The sequence below is a fragment of the Mus musculus genome, chromosome 8 (genome assembly GCF_000001635.26).
Source record: "Mus musculus strain C57BL/6J chromosome 8, GRCm38.p6 C57BL/6J".
NCBI classification, from domain to species: domain Eukaryota; kingdom Metazoa; phylum Chordata; class Mammalia; order Rodentia; family Muridae; genus Mus; species Mus musculus.
In genome coordinates, this window is record NC_000074.6 from 122,818,851 (window position 1) to 122,839,680 (window position 20,830).

The following is a 20,830-nucleotide window of genomic DNA, read 5'->3' on the forward strand; positions in this document are numbered from 1 at the left end:
CTCCAGAAACCAGGATGTGGAAGGAGCTGTTGGATATCTGGGCCTCCCAGAGCCAGTCCATGGCGGTGATCCCCAGGGGCAGGATTCCCAGAGAATCCCAGTGCAGTCTGTGGGAGTGACCCTATGCAGCATCACCCTGTGTTGGGCCATCTTGCTCAAGAAAACACATCTGCTACTGGGCTCAAGACCCTGGACTCAGTGGAAAAAAAGCCTCAGGAATGGTGGGAGGTAACTTCACCTGGAGCCCTTCCATAGCAGGTATCACAGGCCAGCCCAGACCTCAGTCCTTATATTTCCAAAAGATATCCTCACAAGATCACGGAAGGAGGCACCTGTGCTGTGCACACCTACTCTGTTGACCCTTGGCCAATGCATCAAGGCCTTCACAGGGAAGCCTTGTGCTCCTGGGAGATGGAGAGCAACCAGGCACTTTCCTGGTGAACTGAGCCTGAGAAGACAGCAGGGCACTGCCCACATGGCCCAGCATAGTGAAAGATAAGATGCCCTGGGGCCATCATATAGACCCAAAGCTGGAGCCACACTAGCTCAGATAGCCATGCAGAGTGGAGAGTAATGTCAGCCTAGCCACAGGAGATCTGTATACACATACACACACACACACACACACACACACACACACACACACGTCTCTTGCCATTCTCTGTATGGTGTTCTCAAGGCCACTGTGGCTTGACTGTTTCTAGACAAGACATCACCTGCCAGAATGGGGAACATCCATTGTCACACTTGCCACATTCCTGTGGGTGCAGTACTGGTGGCTACGGCCCTTGTAGAACCTTCCAACACCCAAGAAGAACCACTTCCCCGATATCTGGCACTCTGGCCCTCCGTGTTGGTCCCTGTAATTGTTTCCCCATTGTAGCCGTGAGCAGATCAGAGCCACCATCACAGGCCCTGGTAGAGCCAAATGCCCTTACTAACATCCACCATGCGGTCAATTTAGCTCAGCAAATAGATCGATATCAAATTATCCCGATTCACCTTCATAACTCTTAAGCTAGCAATAGTGGAGGGGAGACAGGGTCACTGGAAATAAATAGCCGTGAAAGGCCTTCGTGATCTATCACCTGAAGACAGTCGCAGCATCCCACGCCAGCTGCTGACACGGTCGTTAATAAAGGCCAGGAAAGCGCTGTCAGCTACAGTGAAGGATAGCCACAGGTCAGACACGGGGACCTGCCTCACACTGGCAGGCAGGGAACAAGATGCACTATTTGTTCCCTGAGCCCTTCTCAGAGGTGGCAGTGAGTACTACCCAGGCAGAGATGCTGCATGCTCCTGTCTGTGGGTGCTTTTTACACATTGAGAGGGGCACCTCTGGCCTTCGAATGAAACAACCGAAAGTTGAAGGGAGTGGCTGTTTAATCTGAGAGAGAAGACTGTGGTGTAGAGTGTACTCACTGCTCAGGTCCAGAGCCCTCGGCCTCCATCTGTCCTGGCCACCTCTCCGGTGTCCCTCCCATCTCTGTCCCATCTGCCTAGGGTATTTTTGTGTGATCAGAGGTCGGTATGTGAGCTCCCATGGAACTGCTGTGTACATATGTGGTACACATGGACAACCGCCTCTGTAAAAGTGAGCCCGTGTAGGGGAGGCTAATATCTCTGCACACTCACAAGTGACCATGTTTGTGTGCAGGCTTGTAAAAGGGACTTTCCTGAGGAATGTGGGTGTCACATGGAGTGCTCGGGCTCAGACCAGGCTCGGCTGGGTCAGGCGCATCTGTATGTCCTATCTTTGGTGACCCTTCTGAAGCACAAGGAGGTCATTGGCCTGCAGGGTATAGCCCTGAATGACAGGTTGATCAGATAAGGGTGAGGTAGACCATTAAATGTCCTTCATCCCAGACTGTCAGGCCCCCACCACCAGTTAAAAACCAGCAACAACCAGCTGCCACACCAGCAGTGCCTAAAGCACCTGCTTGAACAGGAATGAGCTACTCCTTAAAAAGGGACAGCACGCCATCAGGCTGGCTGGACTGTGCACACATGCCACCAGGCACACACATGCATTGAACATACATAAAACATATGTACACATGGCTGTCCAGACAACACAGTTCTGGTCTCAGAAATGCCTCCCTCGGTGAAATGTCAGTTGTCTCAGAGGCTCCAGCAGCCAATATCTGCCTGAGCAGCGTTAGATGTTCTGGAAGAAAGGGCACAGGGCCCTGCAATTCCTGATAGGCCATTGGGTCCACAAAGCATCACCAGTTCTGCATTCACCCTGCGTGTGACACCTACTCCTGTCCCAGGACAGCGAGCCCAGTAGCGTAGAAGCTGCTTTAAGCATTGTGGGAGGACAGGAGACGCCCTCTCCCCCAACAGACACGAGTTTATTGAGTAGGAGGTTCATGCTATGTTTGCCTTGGTCATCTTCAAGAAGTGAAACCCGTGGGGCAGGAGAGATGGCCCAGTGGTTGAGAGCACAGGTTCATTTCCCAGCACCCACATGACAGCTCACAGCTATCTGTAACTCCATTTCTACGGGATACAGCGCTGTCTTCTGGCTTTTTTGGGCACCAGGCATTCATATATGTTGTGCACAGACATACATGCAGGCCAAACGCTCATTTAAAAAACATGTGAACTAAAAGTGAAACCCAGACTTTGCTCACCAACTGGGTCTGCAGGTGGACCTTTCTTGACATCAGCTGCACCTCCACCTGGGAGGAGACAGCTGGTGTCCTGGGCGCTCACAGAATGTGAGCCCACCCCTGAGCACTCTCGACTGTCCTGGGATGAGTTCACCGCCACAGGGAAGGGGTTCCCCCATACCTGAGTCCCAGCATGCCTTTGTAAAAGCAGGGTTCTCCTCGACCTCCAGGAGAAAGTTGAGGAATTAGTGGACTGAGAGGACGTCTAAATCCAAGTGAGAATTTGAGATGCTGGACGCTCAAGGATGAATCACAAGTAATGAATGTGAAAGACAGTTGGCATCCAATGTTCTTATGGACTGGAGCCTCAGAGGGTTGTTTGGGAATGCAGGAAGGACCGCTGGAGCATTTGTGCAGATGAAAGCCCTTGAAGCCCAAGGTGTCTGGGGCGCGTCTCAGTGGGCAGAGTACATGTCTGCCATACACAGAGTCCCGGATGTGATCCACCTTGCACAGTGTAAAGCCAGACATGTGTGGTGGTGTGTGTACACCTGTAATTCCATCACTCAGGGGTGGAGACAGGAGCATTATCATGAGTTCAAGGCCAGCAGACTCTGTCTTAAAGGGGGGGGGGGGGGGGAGTTGCTGGAGAGATGGCTCAGTGGTTAAGAACCCTGACTGCTCTTCCAAAGGTCCTGAGTTCAACTCCCAGCAACCACATGGTGGCTCACAACCATATGCAGTGTGGTCTGATGCCCCCTTCTGGTGTGTCTGAAGACAACTACAGTGTACTCACATACATAAAATAAGTAAATCGTTTTTAAAAGGGGGGGAGAGGAAAGAAAGAGAAAAATAATCCTAACTGATTTTATTGTGCCTTAAAATTAAAGATATGAAAACAAAGCTGGCGGCAGTGGTGGTGGCACTGGGCAGTGGCAGCGGTGGTGCACTCCTTTAAATCCAGCACTGGGGGCGGGGAGCGGGGGGGGGGGGGAGCAGAGGCAGAAGGATCTCTGTTAGTTGGAGGCTAGCCTGCAAGTTCCAGAACAGCCAGGACATAGACTTTGTCTTAAAGAAATGTGTGTGTGAGATGGCCTAGTCGGCCATCACTGGAAAGAGAGGCCCATTGGACATGCAAACTTTATATGCCCCAGTACAGGGGAACGCCAGGGCTAAAAAGGGGGAGTGGGTGGGTAGGGGAGTGGAGGTGGGTGGGTATGGGGGACTTTTGGTATAGCATTGGAAATGTAAATGAGCTAAATACCTAATAAAAAATGGAAAAAAAAAAGAAATACAGAGTTGGGGCTGTATACAGAGATGGCTCAGCGGGTAAGAGCACCGACTGCTCTTCCGAAGGTCCTGAGTTCAAATCCCAGCAACCACATGGTGGCTCACAACCATCCGTAATGAGATCTGATGCCCTCTTCTGGGATGTCTGAAGACAGATACAGTGTAATTAGATATAATAATAAATCAAAAAAAAAAGAAGTGTGTGTGTGTGTGTGTGTGTATGTGTGTTCCATTATAGATAGATAGATAGGTAGATAGATAGATAGATAGATAGATAGATAGATAGATAGTATTCCTATAAATTATCATTGTAACCTAGGTATTTATTCTGCTTGTTCCTATTTATAATTGTGGGTTTTTGTAGCATGGATGTGGTTGGGTTCATTCTAATTAGAAACTTCACAGATTCATTGTTTAGATAAATGAATAAATAAACATGCAATGAATATATGTATATATGTGTGTATATATAGATATAAAGCATACATAATTTTTTAAAAAATGTTCCCCTATGGAAGCCCACTACTTTGTAAGCTGATTTAAGTATATAATTTGGGGCTGGAGAGGTGAGGGCAGTTAGGAGCACTTGTTCTTCCAGAGGACCCAGCTTCAGTTCCCAGCATCCACACAACGGCTCACAAGCATCTGTATCTCCAGTTCCAGGGGATTGGATGCCCTCTTCTGACCTCTGTAGGCACCAGATGTATGTGTGTAGTCCACATACCCACATACAGGCAAAACAGCCAGACACACAATGACTCTCTAAGACTAGCCAATTGAATAAACTGAATAAGCCTGTGAGGTCAGACCCTGACAACACGGACAAGGCCGTCCGTCATTTACTCTTAGCTCACTCTTCCAGGGACGCCCTCTCCACCAAGACACGGGTTTGCTCTGTCCAGACAGTTCCGTGGGAGTAGCGGTCTCTGTTCTTTCCAGCCTTGAACGTATTTCTTTTTTTTTTTTAAAGATTTTTAAATTTATTTTTATTATATGTAAGTACACTGTAGCTGTCTTCAGTCACCCCAGAAGAGGGCATCAGATCTCATTACGGATGGTTGTGAGCCACCATGTGGTTGCTGGGATTTGAACTTCGGACCTTTGGAAGAGCAGTCGGGTGCTTTACCCACTGAGCCATCTCACCAGCCCTTGAACGTATTTCTAACAGAGCGTCTCTAAACAGAAACTTGTCTAGGATTTGTACTGGAGCTGCAGGGATTATCGGTTAACTTGGGTAAATCTGACCCTGCAAGAGCACACCCTGGAGCCCACCTTTCCTACTTTCCTCTGAGTGGTTCCTGTCTTTGGAGAGATTTGCTCTCAGGTATCAGCAGCTTCTGGTGGACCCTGGGTGAGATGGTTTTGTCTTTCATTTTAAAATTGCTTACTGGGGTTCTCGTGGGTGGCTGGCTGGCGTTCGTCCCTAAGCCTCCAAGCCTGGGTCCCTCCCTGGTTTCTTTTCTGAACTGTCCAGAGTTCTGTTTCCTCGTTCCTTCCCTAAGAAATTGCTGAAACTTCCAAGAAAATAAAACCCCGAGGCTCCTTCCTCTCGCCCACCTCCTCCCCCAGGGTCCTGGGCAGGACCCTGGCCGTTCTACCACAGCCCTGAGCAAGCACTGACTTGTGCTCACCATTAAGCTGATTGGACTCTCTGGGTCCAGTCTCTCTTGGGGACTTCCTGTTGCAGACCCTCCTGCTCCTGAAACCGTTGGCTATACAGGACCACAGTTGTGTGTGTGTGTGTGTGTGTGTGTGTGTGTGTGTGTGTGTGTGTGTGGACAGCTTCCTGTCAGATCTGACTGTGACTCTGCCAGGCCCTATTTCCAATCCTAAAACCCAGAAGGCTCTGAAAATCAGCGTGGTTTGGGTTTTGTTTTAGTGTTTTTGTTTCCTGCAGACTCATTCCCAAAGAAAGCTGAGCTGAATGCCTGGGGCTCCATCTGGTCCTGGACCCCACTTGGTGCGAAGCTTTGCAAGTCGTGCTGGGAGCTACAGTATGTTGGCTCTGGAAACAACCCCAGACCCTGCTGGGTGTCACATACCAGGTGTCTCCATGCCTCTGAGACAGCTGAAAGTTAAGAGTCTGACACACTTCGTCTTGCCCTGGGTTTTGGATGCAGGATGCAGAATTGCCTTTAATCTGCGATTTTGCAGGGTAGTAAACTGGTCTCTGAAACCTCATGACCTCCAAGCTGGGAAGAAGGAGGGGCAGGGTGCCTGGCTCCAGACTCCATTTCCTAAAGGTTAGTGGCTTACTTAGAGTTACACTTGAGCATGTATGGGTCTCATGCAGGTTTCGAGTTTTCGAGCACAAGGTGGCTCAGGCCTCTCTGTCTGTCTGTGTGCCCTGTGTACCTTCCTCAGTCCTGCAGGAAGTGTTCGGGTGACTGATCTGTGGGCCCACCCTTCGGGATGTGTTCAGCGTTCCTCCTGAGAGCCCAAGCTGAGCTTGTGCCTGGCAAACTTTGCTCTGGCTTTCAACCTTTGAGAGAACACGTTCTGTCCCGTTGGCAATGAGCCTGCAGGACAGCAGTGCCAGTGTCCAAGCTTAATCCTGATGACCTGGCCTCACAGAATGGCCACCATAGAGGCTGAACGGCTTTTTCTCAGCGGTTTGGCAGCCCTGAGATCCTGGCCCTCGTGGACCGCTGCATGTTTGAATGGGTGTTACTAACGCCTTCTCCATCCACTGCACTGCTGGTCCGACGTCCGGGTTGGCATTTTGTCCATCTTTGTAAGTCTCTCCCCACTTCCTGCATGGCTTCATTCAGCAACACTTTTGTGGTTTCAATTCAACATGATAAGATTAACCCATCTAATGTGATTACCAGTGAATGTAGACCACGTGTCTTGTGCACTGGCGGCCCATTGGGCTTCCTCGTTCTTCCTTTGTGGCATTAACCTCTGCATTTTTTCCCTCTCAGCTTATCTAGAAACTACAATTCAAGCTTATGTTCTTTAACAAGTGCCTTTAAGTTTTCTAATTGCATATTTAGCATAAAGCTGACCATATCTTCTCTTGACTATCAGTTGTTCACTGAGTGGATCCTCGTGGGCAGACTTGACTTTTTACGGGGTGCCCCTCTGCTGTCGGGTGCCCCGCTGCTGTCTTGGTGCACTTCTTAAAATGTCTCCAATGTTTTGGTTCCTGAACTGCTTCTGGTTTTCGAGACAGGGTCTCACGATGTAGCCAGGCTGGCCTTGAACTCTCAGTCCTCCCAGCTCAGCCTCCCAAGTGACTGTTTATTTGTTCTGTTTGGCACAAGAAGTAAAGGTATTGTTTTCAAGGGCACAGATGAGAGCACGCCGTCTCAAGGCCTCCCAGCTCAAGGGTTCACTTCCACAGCCTCAGCTCTCCCACTAAGCATCAAATGGAGAACGATCTACAGCCGAATCGACCTCAGCTCCACTCACTCTGGGTGGTGGTGTAAGGGGTGATGCCAGCTCCTGGCCTCGGCCACTGTCACTGCCTTTGACCCTTTTACCATCCAAATCAATTGGTCTTTTTTCAGGGTTGTGTTTAAGACACCCCTTGTCTTTGCTACAGTGGTGACCCAGACACAGTTGGAGACCATCCCCCAGTGTCTGTCCTCCCGTGTGGCTGAACAGTCCTGTGGCTGTCCCTGTCACCCCTCCTGAGTGCACTCTGAAGGAGCATGCTTCCTTCGGGTCTATATTCTCTCTCAGGCTAAAGGCGGCAGTTCAGGCCTTCTGTGACCTAAGTCTGGGAGGCCAGTGGTGGCTTCGTGGAATGAGCCCAACAAGACTCTGCCCCGCCTGACCGCTTTAATAGACGCCTGCATTTCGCACATTCAGATTATATCATTAGGACAGGACATGAGAAGGGGCTCTGGAGAGAATCTTGGCCTGCAGAGCCCTGGCCACCTTCTGTGACAGACCACCGGGTCTGGCCCCAGGCGTAGTAGTCAGCCCCCACCACCAAGCTGCAGCTATCAGCAGGACCATTCCAACTGAAGGCACACCCTGTCCTGGAGGCCTAAAGAATGGCAGATGCCTGGCAGAAGTCCTAACTGGTGTGCTTGTAGGAATACCCCGTGTGGTGGCACACCCTTTTGAGGGAATCCTATACAAAACCATTTCTTGGTCCCTCTCTGTATGAAACTCTCTTTCTTGGGACACCCCCCAACTCTGCAGGACACACGGCCATTCACTCAGAACACAAGTCCACCAGATACAGGGACTCAGTAGGCAGGCTGCCGAAAAGCTTCCATGTGATGTGCAGTACCAATGCAAGGGACTGAGGATCAGGGATCAGGGAGGTGGCGGGGATGTGGCACAGCCTTGGGAGAAGATGCGACCACAGAAGACAAAGGTGTCAAGTCTGGATCCTGGCTGGGTACACAGCCCACTAAAAGCCAGTGCCTTATCCTTGCCCCCAAGATGACCTTAACTAACAGCGAGCCTGGTGGTGAGGCTCTGGACTGGCACTGCTTGTAGCAGCAATGAGAAGCCAGGCATGGCAGGGAGACTCTGTAGTGACTTAGCCAGTGTCCCCTTGGGGGAGGAGAAACCAGTGCTTTCCTAGAACCTGTAGCCAGGTGTAGTAGTTTGAATAAAAATGGCTACCATAGACTCACAGGGAGTGGCATTATTGGAAGTTGTGGCCTTGTGTGTCACAGGAGGGTGGACTTTGAGGTTTCAGAAGCTCAAGCCAGGCCCAATGGCTCCCTCTCTTCCTGCGATCCACCAATCCGAATGTAGAATGCTCAACTGCCTCTCCAGCACCACATCTGCTTGTCTGCTACCATGCTTCTCACCATGATGACAACAGACTAAACCTCAGGACTGTAAGCCAGCCCCAGTTAAGTGCTTTCCTGTAGAGTTGATGCAGTCATGGTGTCTCTTCATGGCAGCAGAAACTCTAACAAGACACTAGACATGGCAAAGCCAAACCTAGAAAGGCCAGCTGCCCACAGGAGAGCAAGAGGCAGACATTGGGCAAGGAGAGTAGCCTGGGGGCGGATTCCTGTGCTGTGTGAGGGATGAGGGAGGAGTCCAGAACATTCTACCTGTATGGAGGGTCTGGATACAGAGCCTTGGAAAGAAAAGTGACTTGTTGGTGGGAGGTGGCCGGCAGGTGGGTGGTGTGCCTAACAACCATCTAAAGTGAGCAGGGCCATGTATCAAGGAGTGAGCAGCCCAGGCAGGTGTGCACACTGGCATTCCTACCAGAGACGCTGTACAGGCCCAGATGTGGTCCAGCGCATTTCCTCACCAGACCCCAGCACCAGCCACATCCTTGGTCTCTGTGATCTCATAGCCACACCCAGCTCAGCCTGGAACCCTGGACCTGGCTGGAGGCTCCCATGTTGCTCTGTGTGAACTCTTTTCCTGGAATCTGCTGGCCTGTGTCTGATTGTGCCCCTGGGACACAATGTCCCCCATCGTCCTCTTGGATTCAGCCTTTCTCCTGAGCTCTGTGGCTAAAAAGGACACACAGGTGGCCCCCCTCTTTCCAAGCTGTGAGGCCATCCCAGGAGTCCCTGGAGGAGGCCAGCTGGAAAGCACCCGGACTGGGGGTAGGGGAGGCAGCGACGTCTCGTCAGCCAAATGGGTTCGATTCCATTGACTGATTCTATCTGAATGGTCATTAATGTGATTTATTTGGCTGTTTCAGATTCTTCACTCCCAAATTTGTCACCAACCCTCTTGGTATTGACTGGAAGAGAACAGTCCTAGTACAGAATGGAGTGGGAACAGGGCTCTCTAGCTCGGCTCCTCACCTTCCCCTCCCCCCGCCCGTTCTTTACTCTCAGAGCGACTGGACTGGAAAGCGCAGGAAAACAGAGGAAGGGGCCGTGCCTAACCCCCAGCCTTTCCACCCAGCTCTTACTTTAGAAGACAAGTTCTCTCCTCCCTCAACCCCAGCCGTGCCCTGGCCACCCCAGGGGAAGCCAACGCTGAACTTTCCTGACAGCAGCGGACACTTACAGAGGCCACTGTGGAACAGAGTTCATTTCCAACATCCTGGCATTAGAGACTCAGGATACCAAGCTCCCAGCTGCTGCTCCAGTGCCCTGCCTGGTGCCCTGCTCCCTGCCATGTTTGTTGATGGACTCCTATCCCTCTTAAACTCTAAGCCCCGAATAAATCCTTCTGTTAAGAAAACATAACCACCCCAGGACACCCTCTGCCCCAGGTCCCCTGTCAGTGCTCCAGCTGCCTCCAGCCCTTGACCGTGCAGCCCCCATGAGATCCAGTTGCCTGTGGACACGGCCCTTGTCATGGCCAACACACTAACTAGATTGGAAACCACGGGAGCAGCAGCTCAGCCACTGTGCACCCCATGGTATCCCCAGCTCTAGGTCCTATTCTTGCCCCACTGAACCTGACTCAAGGCTCTCAGCTCACCCTGTCTTCTCCCAGGAAGTCACCAGAACCAATTCCGGCTAAACCAAGGGGTGTGGGTAAGTACCTGCCTTCTGCACCCCTGCCTTCTGCACCCCTGCCCTCTGCAACCCTGCCCTCTGCACCCCTGCACCCCTGCCCTCTGCACCCCTGTCCTCTCCCTCTCTTCCTTGACCCCAGCATGAGACTGAGGGGATGAAGGACAGAGTGGCTATAAGGGAGGGAAGGCCCTGGAGTGAGGATAGTGGGCAGGCACTCCAAGTTGAAATGGCCCCACCACTACACAGCTGTGCATCAGTGAGACCTGTAGTTCGCTGGGGAGGGGCTTTTGTGAAGTGAGGCAGGCCCCCTCTGCTAAGGGCCAGACTCACAGCCCCTGGCTCTGCTTGCTGGGAAGAAGCCACCCACCTCCCATCTGCCTTTCTGGATCTGGTCTAAGATGACTCACCTGTCCCCAGGGAGGCTGACCTGGTTTCTCACCCAAGCTCAGCTCCCACAGGCCACAGCTGGAAGGGGTGGAGATGAAGAGGCAGCCGCCTCTCCTGGTGATCACTTTCCCATGAAACACAGCCTGGAGGTCCAAAGGAAAAACACCATAAAACTATGTCCCGAGGGGCAGTGGTAGTGCACACCTTTAGTCTCAGCACTTGGGAGGCAGAGGCAGGTGGATTTCTGAGTTGGAGGCCAGCCTGGTCTACAGAGTGAGTTCCAGGACAGCCAGGGCTACACAGAGGAACCCTGTCTCGAAAAACAAACAAACAAACAAACAAACAAAACTATGTCCCTTAGCCAAGTGGTAGTGGCACACACCTTTAGTCCAACCACCCAGAAGCAGAGGCAGGAGGATCTCTGTGAATTTGAGGCCAACCTGGTCTACAGAGAGCATTCCAGGACAGCCAGGGCTACACAGGGAAAGTGTGCCACCCCCGCCACCCCAACAAAACAAAACAAAAACCTGTGTCTCTTTGGAGGCTAACCCTGCTCACCAGACACCTCTGACCTGGCTCATGGTTTGTTTGCTTGCCTGTACTGGCTTCCAGATCTCTCATTCTCTCTCTCTCTCTCTCTCTCTCTCTCTCTCTCTCTCTTTCTCTCTCTCTCTCTCTCTCCCTCTCTCTCTCTCTCTCTCTCTCTCTCACACACACACACACACACACACACACACACACCCTGCCACATTACAGTTAGATCACAGTAAGACAGGGGACTGACCTACACGGCCAGGTTACCTGTGTCAGAAGAAAGACTCTGGACTGGAGCTGATGGAGCAGGAAGATCAGGTTAGGCAGATCCATAAGCAAGGGCCACAGGGCAGATGTGGGGCCTCCGTGCCTGAAACTTAGGGGGGCAAGTGTGACTCAGGTGGAGACAGCACATGAAAGAGCCCATCCCCAACCGCTCAGCCCTGGTCTAATGACAGGGGAAGCCACAGGACCAGATACTTCCTCTACTGTGTCCCTGGAGCCACACTGCCCCCTGCTGCTGCTAGTGGGCATGGCAGGAACCTCTGAGTTGAGGCTGTCTCCTGAGCAGATACTGAGTGAAGAAGCCAGTTATAATTTGTGGACTTTTCTGGCCCCAGCTAGGGCACACGGGAAGCCAAGCAAGCTCAAGGCTGGGCTCTGACTGCATAGGTGCCCCATCTGGTGGGAGGGCTTATTCAGCCGGTACCAGAGCTGGGGAGACGGTGATTATACGCAAAGCCAGAGGTTTGGAGCTCCGAAGCCAACATCCCAGCAACCTGTCCTAGCCCCTGTGGCACTGGGACTGGCAGCCCTCGGGGACACAGGAGCCTGCAGGGGTAGCAGCAGCCAGTCTACTGGTTCCTGCCTGTTCCACCCAGCCTCTCTGTGTGTAGATCTGAAATGTTCCACACTTTTTTTTCCTGCTGGTGAACCCAGGGTCTCATGTGCACTGGGCTAGTCTTCTCTACCACTGACAAGGCCCCAGCCCTTTGTTAGTTTAATTTGACACAGTATCTAAGTTGCCCAGGCTAGTAATCCTCCTGTCTCTGCCTCTTGAGTAGCTTCCTATACGACCCCTTCAGACCCAGTGCATTTTTAATTAATTGGTTAATTATATTGGGGAAGGGATGAGACAAGGTCTCACTGTGTAGCCCAGGCTGGCCTTCTCCAGGATGGCCCTCGTGGCTATTCTGTTCTTCCTTTCCTTCCTCCCGCCCTTCCCATGCTTGTCCCCATACCTCCCCCCTTTACAGGAACATGGACTTATATAGAAGATTTATAGGGGAATAACTCGAGTGAGATTTGTCTGTGGTGTAGAGCATAAAGGAGATAAAACTGGGTTCTCCCCAAGGGAGACACATGTGGCAGAGCACAGTGTCTAACTGCCCAGACTCGTCCTAGCTCACCTGGACTGAAACTGCTGACCCTTCTCACTGCCTGCCTGGGAAGCCACTGTGGACCTCGGAGCCCAGGACAGGGAGGGTCACACGGTATTCCTAGGGGGCACACACCTGGGGTTGCCACAGGAGCCAGCATGGCACCAAAGAGGCAGGAACCAATCACAGAAGCAGGATACCAACAGGCCAAGCCCTAGAAAGGTGGCCCTACCAGGGCCAGGCTGATGGGGAGAGAGTCTTCAGATGCCACCGTGGAGGGACTCCACTTTGATGCCAGCCACCCCACGGCTATTGATGGGTCTGAATGCAGGTGCTGGGCTTGTCACTCTAAAGGCCAGCCACAGGCATGCAGGCAAAACACCCATTCAGATAAAATCAATGGATAGAGTATTTTAAGGTTGAGGTTGGCCCACTGCAGAGGTGTTTCTGCACCTGGTGCCCTCTGGTCGGCTGGAAGAAGCCAGAGTGGGCGTTCCCTCAATTCCTTCTGGCAGTTCTTGACAGGAGTAGGGGTGATGAAAAAACTCCAAAGAATGGGCAATGCTGGCACATGCCTTTAGTACCAGCACTCAGGAGGCAAAAGCGGGTGGATCTCTGTGAGTTCAAGGCCAGCCTGGTCTACAGAGTGAGTTCCAGAACAGCGCAAGACTATCCAGAGAAACTCTGTCTTGGGGGAGAAAAAAAAAAAAAGACTCCAAAGAAAAGTAACCAGTTTATCTCTCTGCCAGAGGTGTCCTCGGATCTCTTGACAGCCTCATTCTTGCCAGAGGCCAGAGATGGCAGAAGTGTTTGGAGGTTCCTAAATGATCTGGTTCCTAAGTGATTCCAGGGTCACCTCTTTAGAGGGGGTAATAAGTACTGCAGAAGCAGTGAGGGCCTACAAAGAGAAAAAGGTCAAGAGAGTAGGATTTCTGGCCTGAATGGGGAGCTAACGTTCTAGTGGATAGAGGTCAGTCACCTGGTTGTGGACCACCCCTAGGAAGACAGGCTCACTTTAAGCCACGTTTAAGAGCTAGAATAGCAACTCGTTGCCCTAGGGGCCCAAAGGGTCATCAGAATTAAACAATCCCCGGTCACTTAGAGCAATAGCTTGCTTCTACTACAGACTTCAGAATGCTGGATGAGTCTGATGGGGTTGGAGGACAGCAGCCAGAATGTATAATAAAGACAGTGGAATTGTTAGGGACTTCTTTCCCCCTGTCGATCAGAGGTGGCTAGCCTGCTAAGGGCCAGAACTCCATTAAACCCTACCATCATTCGATCTGTGCGCATGCCTGTTTGCCCGTCTCTTAGAAGTTCTCTACAGACTTGACTTGCTTTTACACCCCTCCCCTTTGTGTCGAGTATGAATTAGCCAACCACATCAGACCGTGAGGGTGTGCTCCTGTCACTGAGATGAGACACGGTCACGGTAGAATACGACTGAGGGAGTGTCCTGCCCTGGTATTCTTGCCATCTCAGCTTAGGTCATCATTCAGTGTTCTTTGAAAAGGTTCATGTGTGTGTGTGTGCATCTGAGGGCACGTATGTCTACCGCATGCATGCAGGAGCCCGTGCAGGTCAGAAAACGGTGTCAGGTCCCTTGGTACTGGAGTGGGTGTTTGGAACTGAATACAGGTCCACTGCGGGAGCAATGATTGCTCTTAATTGCTGAGCCATATCTCCAGCCACATGGTGCACACGTTTTGCAAAAAAGAAATAGCGTTGCCAGGTTTAAAAAAAACATAATCATAAAATTGTGTCTTTAAGCCTTTTTATGAAACATTATAGAGGCCACCAAGCTAAGGCAGCAGTGTTATCTAACAGCAAAACTGAGCCAGACTGAAGAACAGGATGAAGATTCTCTCATACATCTGGAGAGAGATTTCTGTTGAAAGGAACGCCCCTGTCTTTGTAGCATCCAACATGTTTGTTTTTGTTTTTTGTTTTTCGAGACAGGGTTTCTCTGTATAGCCCTGGCTGTCCTGGAACTCACTTTGTAGACCAGGCTGGCCTCGAACTCAGAAATCCGCCTGCCTCTGCCTCCCGAGTGCTGGGATTTAAGGTGTGCGCCACCACGCCCAGCTGCATCCAACATGTAATCCACCGGTCATGCACATACTTACGTCTGGCTTGATTGAGGGTGTGAGTTTTTCATAACCCAAGTGGCCATACACGATTAGTGGCTACTGTTTCGTGGGTCAAGTCAAGAGTCTGTCAGTGGGACTTTCCTAATACCTGCTAAGAAGTCGAGGGTTGGGTACAGGAAGAGGGACGTTTTCAGTAGATAGAACTGGAACTCTTTGATGGTACTGGGTGACTGTGGCGCAGCCCACCCAGGGCAGGGCTGCTGGGGAGATCTCGTGTTCCCTTCCAGCTTTCAGAGTTAAGGTCTGGACTTGGGGTCGCTCAGGAAGGTGCTTATAGTGATAAAAGTTTGAGGGTGGGACACCTCGAGGGCCATCTGTGTGCTGAAGTCACCACTGAGTGTTACTGTAGGACAGTATTTCTAGAGCCAGGGAGTTTAGAGGTAGGGCAGCCGAGGGGCTGGGCCGCTTCTGGCCACCTCCAGGTTGCACCAGGCCCTTCCTTTGTGGGAAGATCACGCTGTTGCTCTCAAACTCTGCCTGTTCACAAAGGACTGGTCTCCTCCCTGAGCAGGCTTGCATTATAGGTGATGAGTTTACACACACTGAGCCAGTGCCTGGCCTGTGGTTTAACCTCATACTTGGCATATTGCCGGAGGGGCCGGAGCCGGCCCAGGTGGGCGACGAGCAGGCGATAACAGGCCGTGAGGTGTCTGTGAGAAAGGCTCAGGCCAGGAACCAGATCTCAGCACCGTGAGCCAATCCTCATTTGCTGCTTTACTAAGGAGGGAAGCATTCCACACTCACTGCATAGATCCACCTCAAACAGCACACTGCGAGCTCCGAAGTAACGCTGGCCCTCAGTGGCTCGGCGCACACTGTGCTGGGTCTTGTCCACTTAAGACAAAACTGGAGTTATCTGGGAAGAGGGGATCTGTTTGAGGAATTGCCTCCATCAGATGTGCCAGTGGATACGCCTGAGAGACATTGTCTTAATTGCTCATTAATGTAGGAGAGCCCGCCCACTGTGGGCGGAGCCATCCCTAGCCCAGATGAGCCTGGGCTATGTAAGAAAGTAGCTGAGCAAGCCAGAGGGTAGGCAGTGTTCCTCTGTGCTTCGGTTGCTGACTCCCAGTTCCTGCTTTAGGCTTTGACCATGTTTTCTCTCAGTGACTGGTAGGACAGCAGCTCAGAGAAAACTACCACAGGTATCGTCCTGTGGGTCTGCCTGGGTGTGTCAGCATCAGTGCCCGGGAAGCCTAGCGAGGCTGAGGGAGTTTTGAAGTGCAGTTGATCCCCAGTCAGCACAAGGTGGCCACAGTTGTTGGTGGTGGTTTTTGTTGGTTTTTTTATTTTTCCAGCCAGGGTTTTTCAGTGTAGCCGTACTTGGTCTGTCATGAGCCCCCTATCGGATGAGTAGACATCTGTACTGTCTCCCCAGGAAACTCACTCTGTAGACCAGGCTGGCCTTGAACTCAGAGATCCACCTGCCTCTGCCTCCCCAGTGCTAGGATTAAAGGCGTGCGCCACCGCGATCACCTGACTGCAAGCGACTGTTCTTTTCCTGTGTGCTCTTGAGAGCTTCTGGACCACATTGCCCATTATGGGGCCTGAAGGCTGTGGAACATCGTGCAGTAAGTACATCCTGTCACCAGCAGGGGGCAGACAGAGCCCTTGGCACTGGATGGGGCATCTCAATATAATACCTCTATAGATAGACTCCTCTGTCCCTGGGAGGTGCTTAAAGAGCCAGAAAACCTTCTATAGGAGCCACCCCACGCCCACCCCCCCCCCCAGGTCGGGGCTCATGTGCCTTCCTGATTTGCCCCCCTGCACCCTTTTCCACTTAAGGTCTGGCCCTGTTGTGTAACAAAATTTCCTGGGGAGACATTCCACATGTCTATTCACCCATCCCCCCGACCCCCAACAGACCCAAGTACAGATACCAGGAAAGCCCAACTTGGGGAGCCAGTGGGTTTTATTGGTGTTTCTTACAGGAGCAGAAATTACTCAAAGACAGTTGTATCACCAAGGCTCACGGCAGCATGGGTGACAGCTCACAGAGCTGGGAGCCTCGAGAGCACTGCACAGCCTGCAGGCAGCACGACAGGTTGGAGGTGTCCTTTCCAGTCTGTGCTCTAACCCTCTGCCAGGCAGCTCTGCTGGTTTCTGCTTCTTCCGGGCAGCTGGTCTGCGTTAAGAGTCTTTGGAGCTTGGTTCTGCTCTTCTGCAGAGGGAATCTCGGTTTCTATTGCTTACTCTGGCATGGATGGGCCTGGTGAATCTAGTCTGTTTTAGGGACTTCCTGAAGCTTCCTGAGTTATTTAGGGTTCCTATTGCTGTGAACAGACACTGTGACCACAGCAATTCTTATAAAGGAAAACACTAAATTGGTGCTAGCTTACAGTTCAGAGTTATCATCATGGCAGGAAGCATGGCAGCACGCAGGTACATGTGGTGCTGGAGAAGGAGCTGAGAGTTCTACATTTTGATCCATGGCAGCAGAAGGAGACTCTGTGTCACAATGGGCATAACTTGAGCATATATGAGGCCTTAAAGCCAGCCTCCATGGTGAAACGCTTCCTCCAACAAGGCCACACCTCCTCTAACAAGGCCACACCTCCTAATAGTGCTACTCCCTAGGGGTCACACGTTCAAACACAAGTCTATGGGGTTCAAATGACCACACTGAATGTCCACCACGTCTCCTCCATAAATCTCTGGCCAATACCGACAGTAATCTCTAGTTTGGTCATAGAGAAAGCAGCCACAGGGACAGGTGTCTTAGAAGTTGATTTAGGCTTAGTGGTGATGGCCTGCTGGTGAGCCTCAGAAACCCTGCCAAGCAGGTGAAGGGACAGCTGAGCCTACGTCCCTTACACCTCAAGTCTCCATAGTGCGCTGCCGATGAGAGGGAGTAAGAGCGGGTGGAAAAAGAAAAGGTAGGGGATTAGGTAATCTAGTTTACTGTCCCGGCTGCCATCGGAGAACAGCAGCCATGGTCCTGCGCTACCCCATGGCCGTGGGCCTCAACAAGGGCCACGAGGTGACGAGGAATGTCAGCAAGCCGAGACACAGCCGGTGCTGCAGGTGCCTCACCAAGCTCACCAAGTTCGTACGTGGGGGAACAAGATCCCAGAGGTGTGCGGCTTCGCACCCTATGTGCGGCGCGCCATGGAGTTGTTCAAGGTGTCCCAGGACAAGCGCACACTCAAGTTCATCAAGAAGAGGGCGGCCAAGGATTGATTTAAAAAAAAAAAAAAAAAGGATTAGGTAATCTAAAATTTCATTGGCGGGTCCTGGAGGTCAGTGGCCTGCATTCCTGTCATGAATGTTTAACCATAGGATCAGATAGGGCTGCCCAGCACAGGTGGCCCATTCCAAGATAAGATATTTCCCCATGTGTGCCGTTATCCCCGGGCTGTTCTTTGAGAGGGGGTTATGGTCTTGTTCTGGATTTTACGGTCTGTTCCTGGAGCTGGCGCCTTATGGCCTTTTTTCGAAATCAGGCCTGGTCCTTACATGGAGACAAATGGGGTTTATGCTGTCCTTCCAAAGAGGTTGAGGCGATTGCTGATGGGTGAAATTCCAGAGGAGAGCACAGAGACGGCCTAAACAAGGTGGAGAAAAGGTGGCTGGAGAGGTAGCTGGGACGTGCAGCCAGGAGGCACAGTCGGCCACCCATGAATGAGTCTGAAAGGGGGGTGGGGTTGGAGGAGAGACAATGGCAGGAGTTTTATCCAATCTACGTGGAGGTCTCCTGGAGACAGGGTTTCTCTGTGCAGCCATGGCTGTCCTAGAACTCATTCTGTAGACCAGAGCCTCGAACTCACAGAGATCCACCTGCCTCTGCCTCTGCCTCCCAAATGCTGGGATTAAAGGTAAGGGTCACCCCACCCCACGCCCCTGCCCTACATGGAGCTCCTGAGAGAGCGTGATAAGGATGTTTTTAGGAGAAAGCAACTGGCTTATTGCACCTTACCTGGGGACAAGGAAACGCTATGCTCTGCTCTGCTCTGCTCTGCTCTGCTATGCTATGCTATGCTATGCTCTGCTAAGGGCTTTAAGCTGAAGATTTGAGAGGTAAATTTGAGGCCTCTGTCTGATTGAAGGGAGGTGGGATCTCTGAAACAGGATGATCTCCCTGGGAAGACTGGAGACAACCTGTGACCTCAGAGGTGGGGAAAGCCTCCACCCACTCTGAAAATGCGTGTACCGAAGCTAAAAGGCGTTTGAAATGTCCAATGGTGGGCACATGGGTGAAGGCCAGCCACGGGCCATCTCAGGGAGGAATCTCCCAGCTTAAAGAGCAGGTAAAGAAAGATCCCTGTGCCTGGGGTGGGATTAGAAGTTTGACAAATTTTATAAGAAATAGCGATAGCTCTTAGAAAGGATAGGCCGACCTGCGGGTTGGCTGTAAATAGATTTTATTTATTTTTTTAAACATAACCATTTTTAAAGAATTATTAATACGATTTATAAATAAGATTTGTTTATTTATTTTATGTATATGAATATGTTGTCGCTGTCTTCAGACACACCAGATGATGGCATCGAATCCCATTACAGGTGGTTGTGAGCCACCATGTGGTTGCTGGGATTTGAACTCAGGACCTCTGGAAGAACAGCCAGTGCTCTTAACTGCTGATCCATCTCTCCAGCCCATAAATAGATTTTAAATGAGGTGAAGGATAGGTGCAGACAAGATAAAATTTGCCTAGCATCTGGGGATGATGATTAAAATCTGGGTTATAACATGAAACTTCCTTGTGGCCTTCGAGTAGGATCCTGACCTCTGGAAGCTTTGCCTTCAGATACCTGGACGGCTTGGTTATCCCCTCGGAGACAATGGAACTGTCTGCTGGGTGTGCTTGACAGCGGGCGATTCTTACGGCCATGGCGGGCACAAGGCCTTTAGCATGGCCACATTTGGTTTGAATAGGTTATTGTCTTCCCTTTGTCCTTAAGTCCAAAATCCCTCCAAGTGGCTGTGTGTGACAGGAGAGTATGGAAGGTATTTTTAGAGTCTGTAGAAAGGTGTAGGGGTTGTCCCTTTGCTAATCCAAAGGCCTGGATAAGAACCAGTAACTAGTTCACCGCGTTGGTTTGTGTTTCGGGCTGGAAGAGCCGGCATCTCAACCACCTTGCTGTCCACAACAGTGGCATAGCCTGCCTTTCAGACTCCTGCATGCCAAAAGGGGCTGCCCTCTGTGTACCAAGTGTGAGTATCCTGAAGTAGTGCTCCCTTGTGTGTGTGTGGGGAGGGGGGTGAGGGGGTATTTCTAGGGTCTTCATGCAGCAGTGAGATGAGGAATATCTGAGATTGATTGGAAAAGGAGATTTGAAATGTCGAGAGGTGGGCATGGCTGGAAGGCAAGTGTAGTGTCCTCTCCCAGTGCTACCTGAAGGGAGAAACTCAGGCAGTGGGACTGTTTGGAGACCCTCGGATGTCAGGGTAGGCAGTGGTGTGGGAAAGGACAGTAATAGGCAACCTGGAGGCTAGCTTTTGGGATTTGCATATAAGAAGTCTGGCTGTGGCCAGAGCACACAGGCAGGGTGTCCATCCTTGGATAGTATGGTCCAGTTGGTTCCCATAAGTATGCAACAGGAGCAAAGAAGGTGCTAGTTGGCAACCCAGCACCCCGAGGGGATGTCCCTCTCTGTGACATAGAGAAGGAGCGCGTCAAATCTGAAAAGTGTAGGCCCGGGGCCTGGAGGAGGGCCTGCTGAAGCTTACACAAGGGTTTAGGAATGGGGCAAGCAAGGGTATGTGTAAGGGGCTAGGGCCACCTCATATAGGGAGTGAGCGTAGGAAGCGGGGAGGCAGGAGTGAGGAAGCAGTCGTCCCCAGTGACTACAGGCGACTGAATGAAACGTTTTCTATCTAGGACAGTGGCCTTCTAGCTGGTGCAGATAAGTAACCCGAGGAACGGTCAGCTGGACTTTAGAGGGTGAATTCTGTATCCCTGGTCAGGTGGGAGGTTTAATAAAGTAGAGGTGTCAGCCTGGCTGATTTTCAGGGATAGACTACAAAAGAGAAATTCATCTGCATATTTGTATAAGCTTGGGTTTAGGCAGAGACAAAGAGAGTAAATCAGAGGCCAGAGCCTGGCCAAGTAAACTCAGGC

The 20,830-nt window shown here is 51.4% G+C and overlaps 1 long non-coding RNA gene across 4 annotated transcripts; it reads left to right on the top strand.

The window, feature by feature from the left end:
* Positions 1 to 4,573: 4,573 nt before the first annotated feature.
* Gm35466 lies at positions 4,574 to 19,183 on the top strand. Of its 4 annotated transcripts, none has more exons than XR_388150.3 (3): positions 4,574 to 10,333; positions 16,208 to 16,336; positions 16,700 to 19,183. It is a non-coding gene; the product is annotated as a predicted gene, 35466 (long non-coding RNA). The 4 variants fall into 4 exon arrangements; XR_879311.2 differs by having other exon boundaries at positions 4,926 to 6,148; positions 9,544 to 10,333; positions 16,208 to 19,183; XR_879312.2 differs by having other exon boundaries at positions 4,926 to 6,148; positions 9,683 to 10,333; positions 16,208 to 19,183.
* Positions 19,184 to 20,830: the final 1,647 nt, after the last annotated feature.